Source organism: Epargyreus clarus, unplaced genomic scaffold (assembly GCF_041222505.1).
Source record: "Epargyreus clarus isolate Ecla_fem2 unplaced genomic scaffold, WU_Ecla_fem_2.2 ptg000029l, whole genome shotgun sequence".
Classification (NCBI taxonomy): Eukaryota; Metazoa; Arthropoda; class Insecta; order Lepidoptera; family Hesperiidae; genus Epargyreus; species Epargyreus clarus.
The window spans coordinates 10236405-10263886 of record NW_027332235.1 but is presented as its reverse complement, the minus strand read 5'-3'; the positions used below and the strand labels follow the sequence as shown (position 1 = coordinate 10263886).

The 27482-nt window shown below is 33.8% G+C and overlaps 1 protein-coding gene across 5 annotated transcripts in view; it reads right to left on the bottom strand.

The window, feature by feature from the left end:
* Positions 1-27482, bottom strand: part of brat (tripartite motif-containing protein brain tumor) — a 636751-nt gene that overhangs the window by 37771 nt on the left and 571498 nt on the right. Inside the window, exon 4 of one of the 5 annotated variants that reach the window (XM_073089638.1) lies at positions 3183-3222. The exons of the other annotated variants lie outside the window; for them this stretch is intronic. The gene's annotated coding sequence lies outside the window, so the exon portion shown is untranslated. The remainder of the gene's footprint in view (positions 1-3182; positions 3223-27482) is intronic. 5 annotated transcript variants of the gene reach the window in all.

The following is a 27482-nucleotide window of genomic DNA, read 5'->3' as shown; positions in this document are numbered from 1 at the left end:
ATTTGTACAGTAATTGGGACATTGAAAAATATGGAAATAGCACTAAAAACATATAGGTCTGTAAAAAACACCTACTTTGTATATAATGATTAAATCGTTAACTTTAAGGACACATACACCACTAGATCTTAAATTAAATCTGTAGTAACCAATATATCAAATATAATAAAAAATAAAACTAATATGCTTCGGCAGTCTTCAATCTTTTCCGTGATGTGTTAGGTATCTCGCGTAGAAATGAACGAAAATGATACGGATAAGGTCTATGCCTCTTAAGGTAAATTTGCTTTTCGTTCTCATTCCCATATACCTGAATGTCTATGGCATACTGACATAAGAAATTACGCGAGGTCGAGTGAGAACGGTTATGGGCTATCAGGTGAAGTAATATGGGGATATTGATAGGGTTTACAAGCATAAAAGTTATTTTGCTTCCTTCACCATTTTGCTATCTAATCACCGGAATGCGTATCGATTAGTACACAATCTGGAAATGATGGGCTGCAAGTACATTTCGTACGGCGATCTTTATGAAAAGAAAGTAGATATTATACAAAAGATAGCTTTAGAAGGGAAGCCAGGGACTAAACTATCGCTACTGGTAAGTACAGTAGGAAGTCCAGTAGTTTAGTTAGTAGTCGCTGGGATAACCAACGGCGCTCTGAACAATTTTCAGACCAATTGAAAGAAGAAGACACACACTGGTATTGTTACTGGAAGGTATAGTACTAAGTCTAGTAGTTTAGTTAGAAGTCAGTGGGATAACAAACGGAGCTCCAAGCGATTAGTCAGACAACTTGGAAATGATAACGTAACGCCATCGTTAATTGCGTTCATTAGTAATTTCGAGAAACGATCCTAAATTTAAAATTAGATGAAATGGATCCGAAGACCCTAAGTTTCGCTTTAATTGTAACGGTGCTTTGTATTTGAATATTTTTTTTAGATTTCGTATTCTTAAAATTCGTAAACGGTCTATCAGTGAATATAATAAATGAAATTCCAACATTTTGTTAATTATATTCACTTCATTCGCATTAGTGTTGCTGATGCCACTCTTAACGTTTTAGATTGAAACTTCTCATTCCAATATATCTTATTGACACCCTTCAGCTTAGAAAATAGAAGCACTTTTACGATCAGAACAACTGTCTGTTTTGCTGCTATAATTACATCAATTCAAGTTTCATCCTAGTCTTTTCCTTAGTCTTTTGTGGAATCGGAATTGATGAACAAGTTAAGCTATTTTAGAAGGAAGGCTGGTGTTGGTATACGAAATTTAACTATGAGTACCATTTCATTGTATAAAAGTCATAAATGTTTTAAAAGACTTTGACTTTTGAAACACCCTACAGTTGAACTTGCTACTAACCCGTCTTCATTAATCCCTTGTACCATAAATACCTTGACCTATTCTACTCTAACTTATTCACATAAGTAATTGTATCAGATGTTACTTCACAGTATGACATTAACGGGTTACTGTGATTGTCTGTCAGTCAGCCCTATTATTATTCATTTAGACACGTTACGATGCTTTGGTACTCCAGTTTCTAATTAATTAGACTGACGTCGAAAATGAGTATGTAGCTGAGAACACTGGAGAATATGAACAAATTAATGTTTCAGTATTTTAGGAACGTGAAATCAAAAGCTTAACTTCAAAGGGAATTGTTAACATATTGGTTTTATCAGGGGATAATTAAAATCATTAGGCATTGATTCGCCACATATCCACTTCTAAAGGCTTTATTTGGGAACTCAGAGGTACTAAACAAGTAAAGGGAAGAACTATAGGATTTTGTTACGAGATTTTTTGATGAAAAAACCTTGATCTGGTTTAAATAAATATCGTTCGTCAAAATTTATTGGCCACAGCTTGTAGGAAGTCTTTAAGTGATAAATGTTATTGGAAAAATGATACATTAAAATAAATAGGGATTAATTACTTGAAAATGCGTCAAATTTGCTTAGTGGGGAGGTTTTATGCAATGAACACCGTGGACATGAACTAAAGAGATTTCATGAAAAAAATCTAGATGACTATTTGCTGCTCTAGATAACGTTGTATCCTTAGTATATATGCCCTATAGCATAAAATAAATAATATTTTCGGATTTGTTTGTTATTCTTGTCTTTCTTGTTTCGTACTATAAACTCATTCAGTTATGGATAATCAGGAACTTTTAATTAAATTAGATCGAGATTTCAGAGACAGACGAATTTTTATTGAGAAAAACCAAAATTCTAAGCATCATTTCGTATCTCAGTTCTCCAATCCAACAACTCGATAAAATAACAAGAACATTTCTTACTCGTTACCAATTTTAACAATTTCGACTACGCTTTGACAATCCGAGGCTTAATTTTCGAAAGTTATATGAATTTCAAAACAACCGCCACTTGCGTTGCGTAACGAACGTTAATTAAGATGGTAAATATAATTTTGTATAGGTAAATATAAATTTATTTACGCAGGCACGTCTTAATCATCAAACGCTTCTGTTCGAACTAGTAAACGAAGGTAAATACGCTAATTGGTAAATATTTGGGATATTCGAGGACATTGTCTGATTTGTATCGGATTTATGGGGGGTTGTAACTGTTGACATTGGTGGGGTTTTATGAGCCTCCACAACCTCTTCAATTAGTCTCGCTGTAAATGTTGATGCTCTCATAGTTTAGTGGTGAAAAGAAGTATAATTTCGTAACTGACAACTGATTTTGACTACCCGCGTGGCGGAGGTTCGATTCCCGGCCAGAGAGATATCTGAATGAATTTTGGTTAATCTGGAAATTTGTGTATTTGTCTTTGTGTCCATGGCACCCACAACTAAGGGAATCGTATTGTGGGGCTGTGTGTGTAGAAAGCATCTCTTGTAACTGTGTATTTTCAACTGTTAGTCCTATGATAGGCACTACTGAATCTACTGAAAAATAGTTTTCACAGCATCTCCAGCTGGAAACTTCCATCACCAATACGAAAATGTACTTAAATTTAAGAACACGTACAAAAAATCCACATTCTTGAAGTGTTTCAGGGTTTTCAAATAAATATTTCCTTCTCATTATTCGATATTCAAATTGTATAAAAACGGTTCAAGCAACGTTATCGAAGCCAATTATTTCGTTACATATTATTCATATTCCATATTCCCTATTATTTTCTCCCAGATAATTACCTCAGCGGATTTCGACATGGATTCTGGTAACAGCACTTACCTGGAAAAAGAAGAAGAATATTAGAGGATTTGTTAAAGAAATTGGGAGCACAAATAAAACACAGCTCGTTACAAAGGCGCATTCAAAATAGATACAGGGATGCCGGTACAAAAACAATTGTACAAAATCCAATTTTAGTATAAAAACAAATTTGTATAAATTATAATAATTGTATTACAAATTAAGGTGTTATCAAGTAATAATTCCTAAAATAAGTTTTATAGTGTTTTCAATAAATTGTCACCTTTGGGAGAAGTATTGCCCAGCAGTTGTATATAAAGGGTTGCTTATGCTACTTCATAGTCACTCGTTTAAATTTTATTAATTACTTTCGTTGCTTTTTTTAATTTAACTTGTATTTAATTATACCGGTTAGCTCATTATACAGAAAAAATACAAAGACATAATTATGGTGACATATTACGCCATACTGTATTTAAACTGATAGCCAGATGCTTTTTACACCAGCTCCACACTAGGATTTATTGAATCGGGTGTGTTCACACTTCACACACACAAAGTACACAAACACCCAAACCCAGAACATAAATCCAAAATAATAATTTAAATGTCAACCCATCGTTAACCATATTATACAGTCTTTGTATCCAATTATACAATACTAGATGACCCGGCAAACTTTGTACCGCCTCAAAATCTATTTATCAAATATATTTCATATCATATAAAACATAGCCTATGTTACTCGTGGATAATGTAGCTTTCGAATGGTGAAAGAATTTATAAAATCGGTCCAGTAGTTTTTGAGCCTATTTATTACAATCAAACAAACCAACAAAGTTTTCCTCTTTATAATATTAGTATAGATGGCAGCCCTGGTTTATTAAGGGGAATCTTTTTTCGTTTTACTGCGCTTTTAAGGCAGGGCTGTAGCTCTAGTTATTAAAGTGGAGTCGAATAAAATTTTTACGTGCTCTTCGTTACGCAGTTATTTATCTAATCTGGCCAATTTGGGCTTGGAATTTAAAGAGAAGTAATTTAAGAAAATTAATGAAATCATTAACAAAAACCTTAGCAAATTTAAATATTCATATACATAACATGAAATGTATAATTTGTTTCAATTGAGGTAATTTAAAATAGCGGCATGTCTATTTATACCTATCTAGTTCTTTATATTTTAGCTTTGGGATCCGTGATTTATATTCTTTATTAAAATAATTATACAGTTTTTTTTAGTATTGTCATTACTGTCTTACTGTTGGACAAGGGTTTTCAGAGTTAGAATCAAAATCAGAGTTAGGGTCAAAATCAGAATCAGAAGTTTAGTCCACAAAGTACGAAATGTAGACGTATTTGTATGATCCAATTTAAATGCCTATTATAAATTGTTTGTTACATTTTTTTTTATGAATCTACTAAATACCTTTACGGAGCTTAAAGCTTACCTAAAGACTAAATTGGAACGCCTCATGCGCGACATTTTATTTCATACCATAAGCACAGGATTTTAATACAAAAAGCTCAAATTTCATATTAAAAATTCATACCCAATTTGATTTTCACATTTTCTCAAAATTACTAGCAAGGACTTTTACTAGTTACATAACTTAATAAAGGGTCATGAAAAAGTATTGGTGGCACTAAAACGAAGTTATCAAGTCAGAAGTGCCCCGTAAAAAGATGCTTTACCGAAATGAAGTACCAAATTATGTGGCCCTTATATATTTGCTCTTAAGATATCAAATAAAGAGTAAATCTAATTATTGCTTAGTATGTTTATGTTGGTAATTGTAAGCTTTACTATATTTGAAGGTGGTAGAACCCTTTGTGGTTCGACTCCGGCGGCACCACCGCCACACCTATTTCTGCCTAATAACAGCAGTGTTAAGCGCTGCTGGGTTCCGTTTTGAAGGGTGTGGTAAGCGAGACATACTTTTCCGAGGCGTTCCAGCTTAGTCCTCAGGGGTAGCGGCGCATCTGTGGCCGACCTCTGGTAGGAATATCTAACCCTATCTGGGGTTGATCACAGATGTCCATGGGCGGCAGTAGCCACTTACCATCAGATGGACTGCATGCTCGTCTGTTACTCCTATATTATAAAAAAAAATATTAGGCGTTGTAAATTCTTGGGTTAGAGCAAGTTCGTCTGCAATCATGTTTTTGATATTTTACATTAAATTGATGCATTTACAACAGTAATAAACGCTGAGACCCGTGATAGAAATCTTAATTTGCTATTTATTTCCTGTCGGGTCAAAGATAGACCCCGGAACTGTTTGCATACCAGCCCGGTATGGTGACTCGGATAGTTATAATACTGTATCAGTTAATGAATAAAACTATACAATGATATTTAAGTGATATTTTGACATCAATACATATAATATGATAACTTGTGTGCCTTTCTATTGATGAGAGCGGGGTAATTTTTTAAGATAAAATTTTAAAGTGATATACAATTTATTTCGAAAATGCTTAGGATCCCTCAATAAAGTTGAAAAAGTTTAGCCGTGTTACATTTACTTGAGTTCATACTTTAGTTTAGTCACAGTTCACCACTATAGCCAAGGAGCGGTCACTAATTAAAAATACCATAAATAAATTAAAGTTGCGACGTTTTCTCAGAAGTGGACCAAGTTCATTTTGATTCAAACAGTGTCCTCAAGAAATTTGAACTAAATTACATCAAATAGTCTAATTAGGGTAAATTTTCCGGGGTCCACGCACGGAATATTAAATAGGACGATGTTTTGTGACCTTAACCGAAGCTGGGACTAAACTAAACATAGTCAAAATATTTTTATATAATAATGATTTAAACAATACATAAAAACACAACAAACAAATGACTCGCGAAATTACTCGTATGTTTAAACCGCTAGCAGCACCATTTTATATACTTTCATTATTACTTGCTATTCCCTCTTCAATTGATTATTTTTGTTGCAGTTTAAAAGAAATATTTATTTAAAACATAGTTGTTTGGTTTTCAATAAAAATCCAATTTAGTTTTCACGTGGATAACAAAATATTGACCATAAAATAAATAAAACATTTATTTTACAGCAAAATAATATTTCTAACTTTTCCAAATAATTCTACATTCTATTTTTAAATATACATTCGGCGCCAGTACCGTAAACGACCAAACGCAGGGACAATTTCGAATTTCGAACGTGTCAGTTCGATACGCCCTCTGGCGGTGTTCCGGGTGATTACTTTTGTTTTGTTGCTTTAGCCCGTTTCGACTGTTTTGTTGAATTGTTTGCCAGTACCATTCTTTGCCGTTAGATAAAATGTTACTGTTTATAGAATAAATTTGAAAACATGTAAAATTATTTGTGACAACTTCGTCTTTATTTACTTTCCCTTGACGACATTTTTAAAATCTTTTCTCGGCACTTATTTTTGTTACATAAGGGTTAAGGAATACAGTTTTAATTTTTTCTGTCAGTCAGCCTTGGAGTATATAAGTTTAAATTAAACTTCAGTATTCAGACAAAAACTGTTGATATCACATTTTATAAAATGAAATAAAAATTATTGATATCTTTGTCGGTGAAAAAATATTTATCATTCTCAGTGTTATTAACGTAGGAAGCGAAATAATCACTAAACAATCAACAATTTAAAAATAAAAGTTCTCATCGGATCCTCACTTCTGAAATCGAAAGCGTCGCTCATTAGGGGACGATGGGGAAAATTAAAAGCCGCGACAAGGACAGCTGTATACGCACAAGCGAGACAGACACCTTCTCTTTAACAGCCAATATCCGTTCGATCAGCTGTGCGCGGAAACAGCTGGCAGCGACGTCATTCATTCCCTACTCGATTTTTTCATCGAATGACTAACGATTTTTTTCATATCGATTCCGGCAATTTGTTTACGTATGCGTATCATACGTGTTCGATTACAACTGTTATTTTTTACGACCGTTATGTTCGGATTGTGCGACTAGTCGTTAAGAAACAGCTGGTGCGATTAATCGCCTATAGCAGTTGAATTTGAACGTTATTCATCGATGTTCAATTAAATCGATTGAGGACCTGTCAATCATCAAAATAAACTGTCTGATGCGTATAAGCTTAAATTTGCAGAATAATATAAAAGTTATAAATTAGTCATATGTCACTCTTTTATAAGTAGAAATATCTGATAACAATACATGTAGTACAATTAAAAACTAATAATGCCAATTACAGAAATTCATTACCTACAATCACGTTTAAACGTTAAAAATTTAAAGCCCTTCGTGACGGAAAACTCGAAACGATATAAAACTCACTAAAACTTTTGCTAACACTTTTTGATTTCGATCTCGTGCTGTAGGCACTGGCTGAAAGACACGCGATTCTTTGGCATTCGAATTTTAAATTTCAAAAAGTTATGTTCGAAATATGCCCCACGTGTACTTGTAGTGACAGCTAAATGTAAATATAATCTGTATTTGAAAGACCATTCCTTTTACGTTCTATATTTCAGTTAAAATTATTGTTCCGAAGTTTGCAGCAAACAGAAAATAAAAATAAATTTTATATTGTTCGTTGAAATTGTTCTTAAACGTAAACATTTTTTCTATTTTACAATAAAACAAACCATTTTCATTACAATGAGTAAACGGATAAAAATACAAGCGTTTAAAAATTATAAACACATTTGTTTCTAATTATTCCTTATGTTTTTAATTTGCATTTTTAGCAAGTAATTCTCACTGTAATTAACCCAAAGGAAACTTGGAGGATTATACAAAAGTTCTGTAACAGTTTAGTAAGGATTATGGTCTAAACTATTGGCCGCACGCGATAGGTCAACACGCTACGTAGACTGGAATTAAAACATTTAAAAAGTTAAAATCGCTGCGGGAAACATTTCAAAATGGCCGCACAAAAACAGCTGATTTCAGGAATTATGTTTTTAATGTCAGCTTTCAACTTCTTTCTTGGAAAATATTGTTCTTTTATTGAAGTTTCAATAATATTGCTTTTTAATAGGATTAGTCGTTTGTTTCAGCGCGTTATTTCAATGTCAATTGGCAGTAGGGATAAAAAAATACTTCAATATTTTTATGGGCCTGCGAGGTGGTAACAATTTTATTGCGTCTTGTAGTTTAATAACACTAAATATACTTAATTAAGTAATACACGTACTTAAGTAAGGAATATACGCAATTGTTAAGGGAACAGACTGACATTACCGCCATTATACAGATTACTTAGTAAGTAATCTGTATAATGGCGTAAAAGTATTTTTTAAAAGCTTGATTTAAGTTCATTCAACTTCAAATTTCGTAAAGCCTCAATTAATTTCATTTAAATTCCTATTTGCACGCAACAATATACGTTCCGTTTTGTTTCAAAACAAGTTTAATGAATCCCTCATTATTCTAGTTTGTTCTATCATGCGAACAAATCGAAAAGCTAACTTTCCTTTATGAAATTTAACTTCATTAGTCGTACTTGTATTTGGTCGGTTTACTTCATTTACTGGGAAGTTTGAACTTTAGGCTGTCGTAGTAGGAAACAATTTGGCGCGCATTTGAATTAAGCCGGATTTAAACTCGCCTCTGACAGCGGTTACGGCGCGGAATTAAGAAGTTTTAATATTTAATGTACAGGGAAACAGTGTTTGATTTGAATTGATTTGGCTCGTGTTTTAAGGGACAGATGATAAAAGCATACGAATTTAGAAAAATAAATGATTAATAGTTGAAATTTCATTAATAATGGCTGAACAAGTAGGACGTGGGAAATCATGATACTCAAATAAATATTTAAAAACAAACATAATTTATCTGTAAGTACTGTACAGACTACATAATTTTACACTAGTAATACTAAATGTAGGTATGTATTACTGTCCATTACGAAATTATTAAATCTTAAATAAGTTTACAATAAATAATAATATTACGTTTTACACGAATTTTAAAATTAAAACAATAAAAACAATTTTAATATTACCCGCGCACCGCCATGTTCCAATTTACAATACGGCCGACCAACATCCTTACCAGACGTCGGTCACCCGACCATCCTGTCAGGAACAGAAAACCACAGACCGCATAACATATGTAATGGCGTCGAATTAAAAATTCACTAGCATTCAATTAAAATCGCATGTTGCATTGCGTCAGCAGAATTTACAAAGAAATACTTCCTTGCAATTTACATATTAGAAATTAATACGAGTGGTAGCAAAATTACTTGTTAAATTACCTCAGTGAACGCTAGATGGAATAGGGACATGCCATCACAGTAACATTAAAACGCGTCCAATTTAACTTTTCGCCGCGAAAACTGTAAAATAAACTTTATTATTCACGACACAAGCGCCGAATGAAGTGTACTTTTGAATTATGCGGTACACTAGTATTGCTTCAACGCTCTAGGCGTTGTAGACACAAGGCACTGTGCGACACAGTGCACCGACGCTAGAGAAAATTGAATAAGAGCGACACTGTGTGATTGTTGTTGGTAAACGTTTGCTGTTGAAAATGTTGCAAAGGTTTATAAAGGCCCGTGCATATTCGTCAAAGTAATCTAATGTCCTCGCTAGATTGCAATAGCAAAACACAGGTTATCCAATGTTCTGACCATTCATTATTCATTTTATTAATTGTGTGTGTAGGTTTTTGATGGTAAAAGTCGTGTCCATTATGAATTAGAGTTAAGGATTATAAATATACGCCTGACAAATTACTTGTTGATTTAATTATAACAAAGAAGTCTACTTATTGTTGAATACAATTATATCAAGCAATGTAGACTTGTAATTAAAAGGCCATGTAGAATTTATTATGACGTCACAAACCAGTGTTTGTAATTCCGACATATCGCGTGTTAAATTCGACGAAAATCGATAGCTGAAAAGGTATGAACCCATAAACAAATAGGGTTGACACAACTACCTCTTTTATTATTGAAATCAGTGTACAAATTCATTTGCTGACCTTGAAATGTAGAACAATATACCCAACCTTACACCTGACATTCAATGCCAACTTTAGGTAACATTCAATGTTATATCTGAGAATAATTTGATTTATTGGTAGCATAATGTGTCTACGTCCTTAGGGCGAGGTAAAGTTGAGCAACAGTGTGTGTGGAAATTTCATACCTGACATCTAGACTTTATGGGTACAGACAGCGGAGGCGTATTACTATGTTAGTTAAGTATGTTTTATTTTATTGCTTTCGCTTTGCATTTGAGATTGACATGTAATTTTGAAAGAATATTATTCTTTTAGGCTTGGAATTAGAAACTTTGACTTAGATGGATAGATAAATAGAGTTTGAAGATACGTATCTAACAAGTCGAAATTCCTTTAAGATATTTGATAGTATTAATTCCTCTCATTCCGTAGCTGGTCCACTAGTGGGCTTGAATCTTAAACCAAAATGTCCTCTAGTTTCCTATGACCGAGTATGAATTGGTAAACATCGCATTTATTTTAAATAGTTGTGAAGAACTCAGACATATACCAATTTATATGTTACATTATATTTTTAAATAACATTCGATTTCATTCAAACATGTTAATAGACAGATAATGGACAACTAGTTTTTTTCACATTAAGTCATTCCCATACTATTTACACTTTATCAGTAAAACACAAACAAAAACATGCATTATCTATAATGTCTATAGTTCATTAAAATTTATGCATACATGTTTGAGAGAAAAGTTCCTAAACGTTGTCTATGATATAAAGCATAAATAATAATTTATCTGTATATCGTACAACATTACAAATGGTATTGACATCCCTTACAATACACTCTAATAAAGCTATAGAACCTTTTATTCAAATCAGTGAATCGATCAAAACAAATTATACCGTTTGTTTGGCGGCGATAGACACCTTCACACGTCAAAGACTTCATTCTTTGGCAGCCAATACACGTCATATCATCTTAGGATCAGTGCACATTAGGTACATTTAAATATATTTAATTTTACACCAACAACTTGGTTTTATGTTTGTTTTTTTTTAATTAGATTTTATTAAAAACAAAATTACCGTCCTAATGCGTGGCACAGGTTTTATAATGGGGAGGGTTTAGGTCATAGTTTACAAGTAGTTAAACTTCATACACCCTTACGCATGTTTAATCACTAGCGGTCACCCATCCAACTGATCGCAGTCTACGTCGTGTAATTTTGTAGATCAAAAGCCGCTATGATGCACATTTGTTTATAGGATTGATGTAGTAAACCCCCGATAGGATTACATATTCCTACCTGTGGTCGGCCACAAATGCGCCGCCACCCTTGAAAACTAAGCTGGAACGCCTCGGAAAAGTCTGTCTCCCTTACCACACCCTTCAAAACGGAACACAGCAGCGCCTAACACTGCTGTTATTAAGCAGATATAGGTGTTGCGGTGGGCCGCCGGAGTCGAACCACAAAGGGTTCTACCACCTTCAACTCCCGTACGAACGGTATCTCCCCGGACGAACCATTTATTCCACCACCCTTAAAACAATATTACCTACAAAATATACAGTTCAAAAGTAAATAAAATTACATTACCAATATACATTACGAAGGTTACTCAACACAAAGGTTTATTTAAACTCAGCATGTCCCATTTAAATGTTAATCAAGGCAATGCTATAAATATAAAACATTTTTGACATTATAAAATAATCGAGATTTAAAAGTTACGAAAAAGGATAATCTTTTAATGACATTGACGTTCACCTTATCAGAGACTTAAAATATATTATGTTTCGTGACAGTGTTTTAATTAACTCATAAATATGTTACGCGGTAACTATTTAATTTATTAATAAAGTTTTCGGAAACTCGGCGGTGTGTGTGTAACTTTTATGATGAATTAAGATATCTTTATTGAGACTATGTTTATATACATGTCTTGGGATATGAATTATATGAATAGTGTTAATGATTGTCCGATCTCAAAGTGCCATAGGCAATCAATTCGAAACGATGTAGAGTATTTTTGCCAAACAACTTTACATTTTAACCATTTTTGATTTTGATGACCAGCGTGGTGTAGAGGACACAATAACCGTCTGACGCGATAAGGGTGCCGGGTTCGATTCCCGGCCAGACAGATATCTGAATGATTAATTTAGATAGCTGATCTGGGTCTGGGTATGTATTCTTTGTGTGTGTCCATAGCACCCACGATACAGAGAATCCTAGTGTGGGGCTGTGAGTGTAGACAGTTTATTTTTTAGTGAGTCAATATGATACCCGATATCTACATGTTACCTCCACGGTGTTCCTTAGTAAGGGTAGTGTAGACCAATATAGACGAATACGTGATACATCCAGCCACTACACTTTTTCTTATTGTATAACTAACAGAAATTCGTTTGACGTTTATAAATGTTTTTCATGTGCGCGGGCCCCGGGGGCCGTATTATATTTTCTTGGTTCCATACATCTCGTAACATAGCTTAACATAGCAATGTTTAACAGTTATGTTATTAGGTCAAACATTTCTATTTGTGGCGATATTATCTATGGAATAGAATCGCAAAGGATTCTACCAATTTAAGAATAATAATTAGATTAAAGTTTTTATACATATTATTTACGACGAGCTTTTGCCCGCGGCTTCGCTCGCGTTACGAAGTAATATTTTCATCCCCTGTTTTATCCCCTTGGGGGTAGAATTGATCAAAATCCTTTCTTAGCGGATGCCTACGTCATAATATCTACCTGCATGCTAAATTTCAGCCCGATCCGCACAGCCCAAACCACGGACCATGGTCCGTGCGTTGATAGATCACTTTTGAGTCAGTCACCTTTGAGTTATATATATTTAGATTTAACGATTCAAATCTGTAGTTAAAATATTAATAAAACATTGAATCTACCTGAGTTCCGTCGTTCCGATCCCGTGGCGGCCAAGGTACGTCGTGACACCCAAACACCATGACGAATGAAGACGGGAGATTAACAACTCTATGGGTTATTCGTCCCACAAAAAACTGAACCCAAACTTTTGTACCGTCACGTCCGGTTTTGTTTCAAGTTTTTTGTGAAGTTGTAGATGTCGCTAGCGTCTGTGCCTACTTACCGACATTTTTTCACACATTTTTCTTGTTTTTAGACTTTATTTTGGAGTTTAAACAATAAAAACGTCTTGTCAACGTCTTTGTTAAGCCATTTCGAATTACGGACACAAAATAAGACTTAATTTACGTTGAGTTCGTAACTTTAACTATAATTGACTACAATAAAAGTATCTAGTTTTTCACACATGTATACCCAACTGTGAAGGGTAACTATTTAAAGAGTATGGATGTACATATATCTCATTATTTGGCACGCCTTAAAGCACAAATGTTTTTAACGGATTTTAACAACTAGGTGCCGTTGGACTGGTCTAAATTGTAGGAGTGACATAGGCTACATTACTTCCTTTTCAGTTTATTACTTTTAAAGAGTCGGATTTTCTGGGTTTTCATAGTTTCTAGTTTAATAGTGCTATCGCTGAAACGTTATAACACTAGACCAAGAGTAATAAAGGTTTTAAAATACAAGTAAAAGATCCTATACTAACGTTTCTTGTATTTGTGTCATACGTATATCAAATCCTAAATATAATTACTTATTCATATCTTCAAACAGACCTTCTTTGTATAGAGTTCAATTAGAAGAAAAAAAAACTCCAATAAAGAGAATATGTGAAGTTTATAAAATGCGGAGCGCGTAGTATTCTAACCGCGTTTATTACTCTCAAGGGTTGAGTAATTAATTAATTCGCTAGATACATACACTGGGGGATGGATTATCTGATGAGGGTGGTGAGTAGAAAAATCTTAACCTTTTTTCCAGAGACGCGAGATAATTTATTATGTAGGAACTTTATTATTAGTTTTGTATTAAATTATTCATTATTCTTTAGTGAGTTAGTGTTGCTACTATTATGTATTGGTGAAGAATATAAAAGTAATATATATAGCAAAGAAAGTAACTGAAAATTTATTTTAATGTTTAAATAAAAAAAATATTTACAATAGATATGGCAGCGAGTAAGGGGTAAAATTAGTATGTGTAATAAAATAATTTACATTACTTAAACTGCAATGTAGTTAAAGACTTAAATTTATTAACACCGTATCGCGATACTTGCGTAAACTCCAAAACATACTAAAACATTAATTACAAACTTATACGAGACGTTCCAACTTAGTCCTCAGGGGTAACAACATCTGTGGCCGACCTCAGATAGGACTATAATCCTCTCTGGGGTTAATTAATTATAGATGTCTATACTCACCACTTGCCACTTACTGGAGTGAATTGGACTGCATGATCGATTGGTACTTCTATATTATTAAACTAGATAACTATTATAAAAACAAAAAAATCTTAAAATTGTAGTCCCCAATTAGACGAATCGAACGACACCTCATATGTTAAAATTCATTAAGTCGTTTTGTCTACTCTTCAAGGCATGCCAAAGAATGACACACTTGCGCGAGAAAAACTTTTAAAAAACTTTCAACTTGTAATGTTAGTGAACTTGTTATTTCTAAAACATCAGCAAGGAGTTTTAGAGAACATCGGATGCATTCATAAATTAAATAACTTTACACAAGATTAATGTAATGAGCATACAAGAAGTTTAATGTTGTAGCAGTTAGATGCAGGTGCGGCAAATCGTATGCGAGAAAGTTAAAACTTTAACTTGAACAACTATTGGCAACTTGTGTTACTCAAGTACATTATACAAATAATTACAATATATAATCTACTTACAAGTATTTAAAATTTTGGTTAAATATATAATTTTTATTTACAAAAAGGTTTAAGCTTACTTCTAGTAACGTTTATGTCGCCGATACGTTTATAACCTTTGAAAAAAATTGTCGCCATATATTTGTAAACTAAGGTGATGTTGATGTTGGGTAATTAACTAACTTATAAGATTGCCAAACTTTATTACTTTCTACTAATTTCTCATCTTCACTCTTCCATGAAACCAGTTTGATAATATGCTGAGCAACATTTTTATTATGCTCGGGATATACCTTGAAATCTGTCATCATCAACCCCTAATTGTCTGTGTGATGATGTCTAATATCGAACCACCAAGCATTCTACCATCTACTAATACTTTCTTCCTTGCACTAAACTTTGCATGCAAGAAATTTTCATGTTGCACGTTAGCATATTATTTGAACCATCTGTTCAAATAATATGCGAGCACGTAAATGAACTATCGGTAAGTTGAAGCTCATCTGCCTTAAACAGGTAGGTTTTATGTAATGAGCATGCAAGAAGTTTGCGTGTTCCGCGCTAGCAGGTGGGGAGAATCGTATGCGAGCACGTGAACTATCGGCAAGTTGAAGTTCAACTGCTTTAAACAGATACAAGGTAATGTTTCATGTAATGAGCATGCAAGAAGTTTGCATGTACTGTGCTAGCAGGTGGGGAGAATCGTATGCGAGCACGTGAACTATCGGCAAGTTGAAGTTCAACTGCTTTAAACAGATACAAGGTAATGTTTCATGTAATGAGCATGCAAGAAGTTTGCATGTACTGCGCTAGCAGGTGGGGAGAATCGTATGCGAGCACGTGAACTATCGGCAAGTTGAAGTTCAACTGCTTTAAACAGATACAAGGTAATGTTTCATGTAATGAGCATGCAAGAAGTTTGCATGTACTGCGCTAGCAGGTGGGGAGAATCGTATGCGAGCACGTGAACTATCGGCAAGTTGAAGTTTAACTGCTTTAAACAGACACAAGGTGATGTTTCAGGAAATGTGCTGTATTTAATAAGTTTCACGTAATCGTATGTATGTGTGGGAAATGTACTTATATGTGAAATGATTTACGTAATTGTATTATTTATGCCTTATTGGAAATCTGCATAATACTGTTACTAGTAATACTAGTACTTTTACTTGTGATGTTACTGTTAACATCTGAGAAATAAATAAAACCATATAAAACGCCGATTCTAATGTTTGTAGGTACAAAGTGTAACTAAATAAAGCCATGATTAAAATGGAACGTAACCAAGTATTGTTCTATTTTCAAATGATTTTAATATACAAATATGTGTTAACTTATTCGCAGAAATAAACATAATTTCTATTCAACCAACCAGTTTTAAACTAGCGCGCACGTGTTAAATATAGCCCTTTTAAACAATAATAGAAATTTATTGTGGTAGAAATATGTATTCAAAATTGTGTTGCAAATTATTTTAATGTCTAATTCTCACAATTAACCCTTCTGTTTTGCTACAGATTTTATGTTATTGGTAGTAAAGTTATTTTCATATTATTGTTATTAAATTATTTATCAATATTACTGCAAGTTTATATATTTTATGTATGTATAATAAAGAATTAATAATAAGCAAAAATTAAGGAACCTTACAGAAACATGGAGGATGGTCACCATACCACTCTGACATACAAAAGTGGGAATCCTCAGTGGGAATAAATAGAGTATTTTTGAAATAATACTGATTTTATGTCGGTAATGTAATTGGTAATGTAAGTATTGACGATTAATTAGGCATAAACGTGTGACGGCGGTACCTTCAAAGTCACGCAACGATTCTAACCTTTAGAATACATCTCTCTGAGTGTTTCACTACATTTTCATTGTTTAAATATACCCATAATGAACCCTAAATCAAATAGAAGTACCAGGCAATCATAACTCGACTGTACGACTGTTATTACAATGGGACATCATTAAAGCTGCAGATGTAGGGCCCGATTGGTGATAAAAACGAATTCGTGATCGACTCCGAATGGCGATCGCACCTGGGATCCAGTCGCGTGAAAATATTCCATTTTTCCAAATTGCCTCTTGTTTAAGCGTTACGATCATGTCGCTTTTTTATTGTCACGTCGATTTCAGTTTAAAAATTGAAACGGCCATGTCCATTACGCGCTTCTGTGGACATTTTTAAATAATTATTTTTCGACAGGTTTAAGTCTACATGGACGAGATTTTTTTAATTTTAAAGTTAGGTAGACCAAATTTTTAATATACATTATTATTCAAAAATATACGGAGAAAGAGAAAAGTGGTCAAAAGTAATGTGGCTGATTTTTATAAAAACTAAAACTAGTATCTAAAATAATAGGTTTTGGACTTGCGAATGAAATAAGTTCTTTAAGAAAAAGACCTGTAATGTATCCAAAAAGATTGTTTTTTTTTTTGTAAACATGATAAAGATGTAGTGAACATAAGGACAGGACTCAAAGTAAAAAAAAAATATTTTATTTGAATAACAATTTTTAAACCTTATTTTTAAGTCAATGCACTGACGTCATTGCATGCGTGCATTCCACTAGGACATAAAACAAATTATAAAAAATAAGGATGTGTTCATACCAATAAAACTTTATGCGCCATAAAGCAAATTACACACCACAGTATAATCTAAAGCACAAACTACGAATCAAAGGGCAGTTTATGTAGTAGGTTTATAAGTCTTATAAAAGTTAACTATTTGCATCGATTTTACTACTAATAAGGGTACTATAGTATTAACGTAATGGGGTATTGTAATTTATACGATAGAAGAGTATGAGCTATTAAAAGTATTGCTTAATGTAACAAGCTTAATGTAACAAGGGAAAAGCTTATCAGGAAAATAAATTGGATAGTGATGCATGTTTTCAACCTTATACATTCTCATCTTAGTGAGACATACATAAGGGAGACATACTTTTCCCAAGGCGTTCCAGCTTAGTCCTCAGGGGTAGCGGCACATCTGTGCCCGACCTCAGGTAAGAATATCTAATCCTATCTGGAGTTAATTACAGATGTCCATGGACGGCAGTAGCCACTTACCATCAGATGGACTGCATGCTCGTCTGCTGCCCTATATTATAAAAAAAAATCTTAATATTTCGTAGTGCGACTGTAACGGTGGTTACGTAACTAACACGCCTTTTATTCAAATGACTTTATTATTACATTTTTTTATTATTTTTCTTCACGACGTAATTTTTATAAAAATAAGTTCTCAGTTACTTGTATATAGTCACTGGCTGGTACAATTGTTTGCGGTAACAAAAAAAGAAAACCAACGCTCTTGACGTTTGAGTTATATTTTGAGCGGGAATCATAAAAATTGTAAATTGGTCGAAGAAATAGATTTATTCTTTCAATAGATAAGGGTGACGATAAACCAGACTTCCTGATGGTAAATAGTGTCTCCTATGTACATTTGCAACACCAACTTTCAAAGAGCTTTTTTGCACCTTTTTGGAGAGTCCCATGTCATAGTGCTTGGGGAATACCTCAGGGGAGCCTTTCAAAACTTTTTTCTTTTTAAAGAATTCCTCACAATGTTTTCCTTCGTTCGGGATCAAGTGATAACTAATTTTATATATCAGTTCATATATAACTTTATATGGGTATTGAAACTCAGACCATCAGATTGAGAAACATTTAAAAAACTATAACTGTTACTGCATTACTAATTTTATTTTAATTTATTTAATAGCGTGGAAAGTAGCTATTAAAAACTCAAGTCTCATTAAAATTACGCTGTAAAATTAAGTTAAGAATGGCAGAAATTGAAGTTGCATTGTAAAACTTAAGTTATAACTTAACTTATAACCTCGAAACGTCGAACTTCAATAAAAATACGGGAAGTTAAACTCTCATTTCCTTAAATGGCCCACGGAGACTAGTTTTAGTGTTTGCAGTTATTCTTAGCCCGTAACGCCGCTTAGGGGTAGAATTTGTAGGTTTTATAGGAACTTTGTATGCAATTCGAAAATAAAAAAAAGTAAAAATATTTATATAAGTAGATTTTCTTATTGGAAAGTTTAATAACATTAATACATTAATATTAATTTAAAAATAATATTAATAACAACATCGTTCTTGTCTTTACATTTTTTATTAAAATTAAATTTAAACGAAATATTAAAATTATTTAATATAATTTAATATTTTTTATTCGTAATATAAATTATTATTTTCGAACAATCTTATAAGCAAATAGCCGATGGCTTGTCTAAATAACTTTATAGAGTTTAAAAATTCTAGGATCCCCGCGTAAAATTTAAAATCCGTGTAGTTCCCTATAGTTCCGTATAGCCCGAACCGCACGCCATCTATCGTATAAATAAATGGCTTCATTCGTGTAATGACGTTTTATGAGCTCCTAAACGCTGGTCCGAACTATGGGCCCAATAAAACCAGGGTCACGGCTGACATAAACTTGAAGGGATATGGCATAGGTTTACTCGTAGCAATCAATGGGAGTATCCTATAACCTCAGACCAAAAAATAAAGAACTTCCGTTATTAAGAATCAATTGTTAAAAGTCGTTACTTGACAAGTCATATACTAGAAACTTCTAATTTAACTAAGAAGTAGTTACTAACTGTTAAATTTCAATCTTTGGTGAGCAAAATTTGGATAGATTGAGTATAAACAACGGTAATTGCAATTGACTACACGAATCACTTACAATCCCAATCATGCCGATTCCATTTAGTATAACGAAGAATATGGGATGAATAGTATAATAAGAACCGTATACCGTAACCGTAGTACTATTATATTGTACTAATATTTACGTTGTTATATATTAGGTTAGGAGACACAAGAACAAGATAGGCTTCAATACAATGTTATATGGGCGTAGTCTTTCTTTTTTATCTGAGCCTACAACGGATTGTTTTCCGAATTCATTGAGTTTTATGCGACAGATCGTAAAAATTCTGTCCAATACTATCAGAATGATATATCGTATTTGTAGTGATGTTACGAGGATAAGTAAACGTTTTCGCATTAAATCCAGAGGTAGAACTCTTTGGTTAAAATGTGACAGTACCATCGCCACGCCTACTATACCACCTTATAATACTACACCTGGTTTGAATTTAAGGGATAAAAGGGCGAAAAATATAAGGTGTTTCAACGAAATTCTCATATGTTATCCGCTCCAGATTGAACTTCCATTCCTTCGTGTTCTTTTCATCCCTATTTTTTTCAAGACATAATCAAACAGTCAGAACTGTACTATGCTTAAATATTGCTATTTTTTATATTGAAAAAGATTCAATAACAGCTTTATTTTTTTTTCTGACAATCCGCTGTATGACATCTTCTTCTCTAAATCATCCTTATTTCTTTTTACATAGTGTTCTGCCAGACTGCTACTCATTAGCAATTTATTAATTAATTGACTCTTATTAACATAAAATAATTAAAAAGTATTCAAATGCTTGCAAAATATATCATATTTAATCAACACTTACAGAACAAAACTATATCTATCTTCACACCTAACAAACTTGGCACTAAGGTATTTCCACGCGAATCCAATATCCTTCATTTTCTAATTCCTCAACAACACAATAAAATAAATAATCTAGCACCCGAGAAACTATCGAGATCTGTACAAAGCCCGCCATTATTACCGCCATTCCACAAAGTGCCATAATGAAGATCGTTAACAACGTTTAATTTCACTCAGACTCCTTATCTTTCTAAGTTTCTTTTAAGTACATTATAACTTCGCGAATTCACTTTGTCATCGCTGCCTGTAATGACTTCGGGAACATTCGTTGTTAGTTATAGACGCGAATGTGGAAAATCATCTTGAAGTTGATTACCTAAGTTCTTTATAATTTTGGTCTATCAATTCCAACTTCAGCTTATGAACTAAGGCCTAAATCTTTGTATTATTTAGAGGTCTTTGTGAAGGTGAAACAATATAACTATAAAAATGAATGTAGATATCGAAGAGGTGGGGAAAGGGATTCTTGATGTTGTCGAAATAAGTTATTTGATGCTGATAAAATAGTTTGCGAATAGGCTGTAACCATCTACAAATAGAATTCAAGTCCTATCTGAAATCCAGATTCCAGCAGAGGATTTTTTGAAACTGAGATAGTTTGTCTTTCAAATGAAGACAGTGAAAAAATTCGTAGAAGTATATGCTTAGAAATATCTGAGACAGTGGTTCCATAAACAGTTTTATCACTTTTCAAAACAAACTTAAAGCAATTGAATATGAATTCGTACGGATTGATGATGATGTCTTCATGAATAACCAAATCTACTAACATCACGAGAAAGATATCAACATCACAGTCATAAATGCAAATGTATTTTCGATTGGACGGGTTAATGCAAAAATCGATAAAAGAGCAACCAAAAAGAAATCAAAGTTGCGACTTAGCCAAGATAAATTTCACAAACTTATCCTTTATAGTGCTCATTTTCCAGTTCTCTCGCTGGAAAATCGCCTTTAGAAACTTTGATACCTGCACTAGTTTATATTCGAACATAAATTCGGGCGTACCTACCCGTCTTTTAAACTCCGTGGTATTGCAGGTCGTAAAGCCGAAAGCTTGGAGCACAATGATACATTAACTGATTAAATTGAAGATAGGGCTGCTCCGCTACTCCCTTCTGAATTTACAAGACGTTGCAAAGGGAATATGGAATTTTGTGAAGGAGATAAGAGTGTAGGTACTGTAGTTGAGCTAACGTAGTGGAACTTGAACGCAATTGAGACGCAAGGTCACGTAATTTCAACAGGAGTTTATTATTGCTCAGAATTAATTTAAACCTGATAGATTTGTAAACTAATTACTTGTTTAATTATCGCAATATAAAACGAATACATAAAGTCATTCGATTCAGCAACTCGTAACGGCGGAATAATAAAAACACAACCCAAAATAGAACAAAAGCTGTCACTGTCGCATTAAACTTCGATATAACCGAATCGATTAAGCACAATCGAACGAACAATAACGTGACCGAAGGTAAAAGATTTGCTGCCTGGAAATCTATTGGCGTCAAACACTTCGAAAGACGTGTTCAATCAATCATCGACGATCATCCATCAACGCATTCAACAAGTAAAAACAAAGCTGTTATCGGCCAGCCCTGGTTCACGGGGCAACACCCTGACAACAAGGTGTGCGTGTGTGAAGTTGATATTACTAACGATACAAAGGTTCGTATGTGTGGTAGGGTTGGCAGATGTGAGTCTCACGCAGCTGCACGACCCCTTAAACCGTAAAGCACTGTGGCACGCGTATGCTTTCACTAAATTACATATTATTATTACTTTTAGTTACTTTCAGATGCAGTGGGGTGTCGTGTACGCCGGGAGGCGACACGCCGTGTCATTAACGATCGACCATATCGGACGAAAACATGCGCCACTCGTTGTACTGTGTATTCATTTATTATTGCTCCCAACATGAAATTTGAACTGAATATTCTTTATGACGTTATTAATAACGAATTGTTCATCAAAAAGTGAATATTGAAATAAATAAAATGAGAAGAATACTATTTACTGATTAATTCGAGAGGAGCCTAAATTGAAATCGTGAAATTTTAACAATAAATTCGCGATGTAGGCACCCACAAAGAAAAGTTTATGAGCGGGAAATAAATAGTATTACATACAAATATCTGTGAAAGAATAGGATGATTACAATGGTGAATATACTCTGACTGCAATAATGAAGAAGGAGCGAATTCAACAATTGTCTACAAAAATTGTAGAAGCTGTTGTCATATAAATTTATATGGAAATGTTTATGTATCACATCAAAATATTGCTTCTAGTAAGTATACAATAGAAGCGAGAGGTAAAGTAAGTGTAATTCTAAGAGTTTGGAGACCTGAGTATTCGTACAAAACGTTGCACACAATTTAATAAAGAAGTAGAACGGTAGCACTAAGTTATTGCTTAGAACAGGGGGTTTCGTACTATTTCTTTGAATGGAACAATTAGGTCTGGATTTGGGGGAGGCAGCTACTGCTTCGGGACCTCTTTGAAAAAAGGGGCCCAACCATGCTGTTAAAAAAGTTTTTTTTTTCGATTCAAAAACTTCTAATTTTTTTTAGTCTTGTTTCGCATTTTTATCAACAATATCTTACAATTAATTAGTAAATATTTTGTAGAAATAATTTTATTTAAGCGATAAATTTTTGAAAGACTTGACGGAAAAAAATTGTTCATATTATTCGAAAAATAATTATGGGTCCCTACTCCTTCGCCCCAGGGCCTCTACATCTCCAAATGCGTCCCTGGCAACAATGCTATTTATACACGTAACCCATAACGGTTCACGAGGTCTGAAACCATCAGATTGATATACGCACAACAACGCTAAGGGGTAAGCACACACACATAAATTTTATTAATGTTGCCACTTCGTCTTAGACTTACCCTGTTGCGTGTTTCAGGGCAAAATTGACTTCGGCAAACCCTCTTAAGACTACCCACAATTTGAAAAATAACATCATCTATACAACGTTATTTTATGAAGATACATTCTGTTTCGGTATAGGTCGAAGTGCGAGCCCGTGTTGGCATAATTCATATGCTACGTGATTCATAAACTACCCAATTTCTGTGCTCTTTTATTTTGTTCATACAAAAGGTGTCCGTGTAAGTATAGTTCTATTTTACTTTTCATTTTAGACAATTGACAATTTTTAAAATATCTAAGTTTCTGCAAGCTCTAATGTTACGTTAATTAATTGAATGTACATCTCCCAGTCTACCTGTCTTGATGACTTTTTGTACCTCGTAAAACACCATATGAAAATAGCTTCATGTTTAATTACATATTTTCAAAAGCTTTTCCAAAAATATTTAATGTTATGTCTGATTCAATTTCACGTTTTAGCGACACAGTTTATGTTGGTCCCAAAGAAATTATGTTATGAAAATTAGATGGGAATTACGTCGTGGAAATGCAATTTGCGGGGTCCAGCCGGAAAATTGGTTTGGCAAAAAGTGCTTTGACATAAAAAATAATACACCTAAGGTAGCTACTGATAAGAGACATCGTTTCTTCTATTTTGAGGTCGACTATTTCGAGGGTTCAGGTTATTAGTTATAGCTTATTACTATTAGGTGCTTTGGGTAGCATATTGGGCAAGTGAGAATTGTCAAACACCGCAACCTGGAGAATGTTGTAGGGATATTTAAGAACACTTTTCTTGCGATTCTTGCGATTGCTTTCCAATTAAAGTAAGTGATAAGTAACCTTTAATATACTTTCTACACTTTACATGTCGTCAGTGACATAAAGATATATACAATATATCCATGTGTTAGCAATGGGACTTTTTGGAGCAGTTCATGGGCGGCAGTGACTACTACCTATCATCTGATCATCATGAGTTCATCTGAACTGCATGATTTTTCCTAATTCAAAATATAAAAAAAGCATATATACGGTCGAATTGAGTAACCTCCTCCTTAACTCGGCGCTTGTTTCCCACACATCACCCAGATATTATTACAAGCTTTAATGTGTAGAAAGAATAATAATTGTGCATGGGCGGAACACATTATGTGCCCCAGAAAAGCATGGGACGCTCCCTAGCTATCGTGTTACCTATCTATATAGTTATGTCGGTGTAGGACGACGAAATGGATGGACATTGTGTCAACATACACAAAAATGGCGAGTGTTCGAACGGCAATTTCCAAATTGATTCCTTGTTTGTTGAGTACGGTTGGTTGTGGAGAATCGAGCAGTTACATAGAAACGTTGGTCGCTATAGAGGGTTGCAATATAACATAGTGTCTTTTTTGTTATTTACAATATTTGTTGTTGGAAAATCGGTAGCAGTATTAGATGGATGCATCATAAAATGTTAGATCATATTCGCGATTTTTTAAGTCTTTTAATATTTCCGCATACGACCAAACTCTTAACTCGAAACATGTAATTTCATTATGAAAATCTTTGATCACAGTAAAGTAGACCGCAATTTTGAAATTGATTCTTTGTAGAGTGCACTTGTTAATAGTGTAGAGAAGAGAGTACTGCGAAAGTAGTTACTCGCAGTAAGATAAATGTTGTTAGAGTGACTGGAGTACTAGAGTACTTTGTACAATAAAACATTTAGTCGAATGTACTATCTAAAGTATTTCTAGATATACAAAGTAACGGACGGTAGATCGTTAAATAGTGACACATTAGAAAATTCGCAGATTTTTAATGATTTCCACATATTATTTTTATTTCTTATTTCTAAGATATCTTTTTTATTTAATCTTATTTAATCTAGATATGTATAGGTCCATAAAATTGAAGTACTAAGAAACACAAAGGGAATTCAGAGTTACCCGCATGTGATTAACCCTTAAGGGCTTTTCTTAAACCCGCATGTGACTAACGATAAGATATTTTAATCAAAGTTCAAAATTTTTGAACAAAATCCAAATTGTGATTATTGAAGAAGTATTATGAAGAATGTGAAAAATTTAAATAAAAATAGAAACGAGCTTAATTGTATCACTCGAAAAAAATTGTAATATCGCAATTAAAATCAAAGCCAAGATCAAAGATATATTCACAAGTGCGCTCTAAAGCTTAGAGCTAAAAGTTGTTTATAAACATGTCATTCACTTCGTAATCCATGTAACAATTGAATAATGTGTACGCGGTACTGAAAATTAATCGTAGAAACGAGATTTTCTATTTGAAAAATCATACATAAATGTATTGAGAATGCTTAGTGGCGATATAATATGCCACGTTCTGGATATAAGGCAGACAAACAAACAGGAGGCTATCCAAATTAGTCCTCAGTAATACAAGTGGTTGATTAAGGTTTTTTTTTATTTTATTTTATAATATAGGAGTAGCAAACAGTCCACCTGATGGTAAGTGGGTACTGCCGCTGCCCATGGACATCTGTAATCAACTCCAGGTAGGATTAAATATTCCTACCTGAGGTCGGCCACAGATGACTTAATTCCTATTTAGGGTCAACTATACATGTCCCTGGAAAACAGCATATGAAGTCAGGTTGACTACATCATTCACTACTTTCGGAGGAGATAATAAATAACCGTAGGACAAACCCGATCATAATGAACATAACATTAATAGTAAACAATATATTAACAATGAATGTTCGTTACCATAAGACAACCGTGAATACACACTATAAGTAGAAAAAACACCTAACAGTCCCCAAATTAACAAAAATTACACGGTAACGCCGCGACCGAAAATTTGCACCGAAATAAATTTCCGGACGAAAATGTAACAGGAGTTACATGGTCAGAAACAAAGGTTGACGTGGCGGCAGTTAATTTGAACGTCCCTACAAAAGAAATTGTTTTGTACCTATCAATTAACCTCCCTTCAATTCAAAACGGGTGAGTTAAATGGCGCGAAACAAATTGTTTAATTCCCTTTTATTTCCGCCATTTTGAATATCGAGTTGTCATTTTTTGCCGCGCTCTGACGTTACTATAATTTGCGTTCCGTTGTGCGTAATGCCCCGATTTGTCATCGGCGTGTTTGTAACGCTTTGTAGCGTGGAATGGAACGTAGTTATTCAAAGCTTTGGGTCACTTTGTGCTTAGTCACCCATCAAGCTACACGTGTGAAATGGACACGGAAAGAATCAATTGAGGGGTTCACTATGTGATTCTTTATGACTGAAAATTCTTTTGATATAATTAAAATAAAAATCATAAACATAGAAAAAAATCAAAACACGTTACTACAATAAAGTAGGATTGATATGACAAGACCAATAGGAAATCATATGTATTTGATTTAATATTCCTTCAGAATAATATAATAATGTTCACAAATAAATGAGATATGTATCGTACAAATTAGAAAAGATATAAACTAGAAATAGAGAGATGGCGACAGAATCTTTATTCTGTCACATAAATCTCGTTACTTTTGACGAGATTTATATAAGTACACCATTTTAATAATAAATGCTTTGAATTTGCAAATGTTTTCTCATTCACAAACCCGTCTGATTACGCCGTAGTTCAAATAAATAAATTGGAGCTGGAAAATAAATAAATTCAAACAAACTGGAATTTCAATGATACAGAAGTAAACATGGCAATCAAATTTCGGGTGGCCATCTGTCCGGTAGCGTGGCGGGTTTTAACAATAGTGATTAAAAATACAAAGCGAAACGTGCTTTAGTAGGCAACAATTATATTGAATACAGGGAGATGGGAGGGAAGGATTACTAAGTCTTTATATCGTCCCTTTTTATTTCGTGTGACGCGTGTGCACTGCGAATTTACGCGTGTGTGCGATGCGATACAGGGGCTTATCGTGCACAAAAAGCAAATTGGAATCGCCCTCGAAATTGCATCCAGGATTTGTATGACACGTGCCCAGAGCGAGGGATAATCAATGTACAAGACGAGAAATACATAGGGACTTCGCAGTTGAATGGTGCGTTTATTTGCGTGGATTAGATTTTGAAACAGTTGCGGGACAACCGGTTGGATTAATAATGATCTTGATGAAGCCTTTGTCGGGCGAACAACTGGCGTTT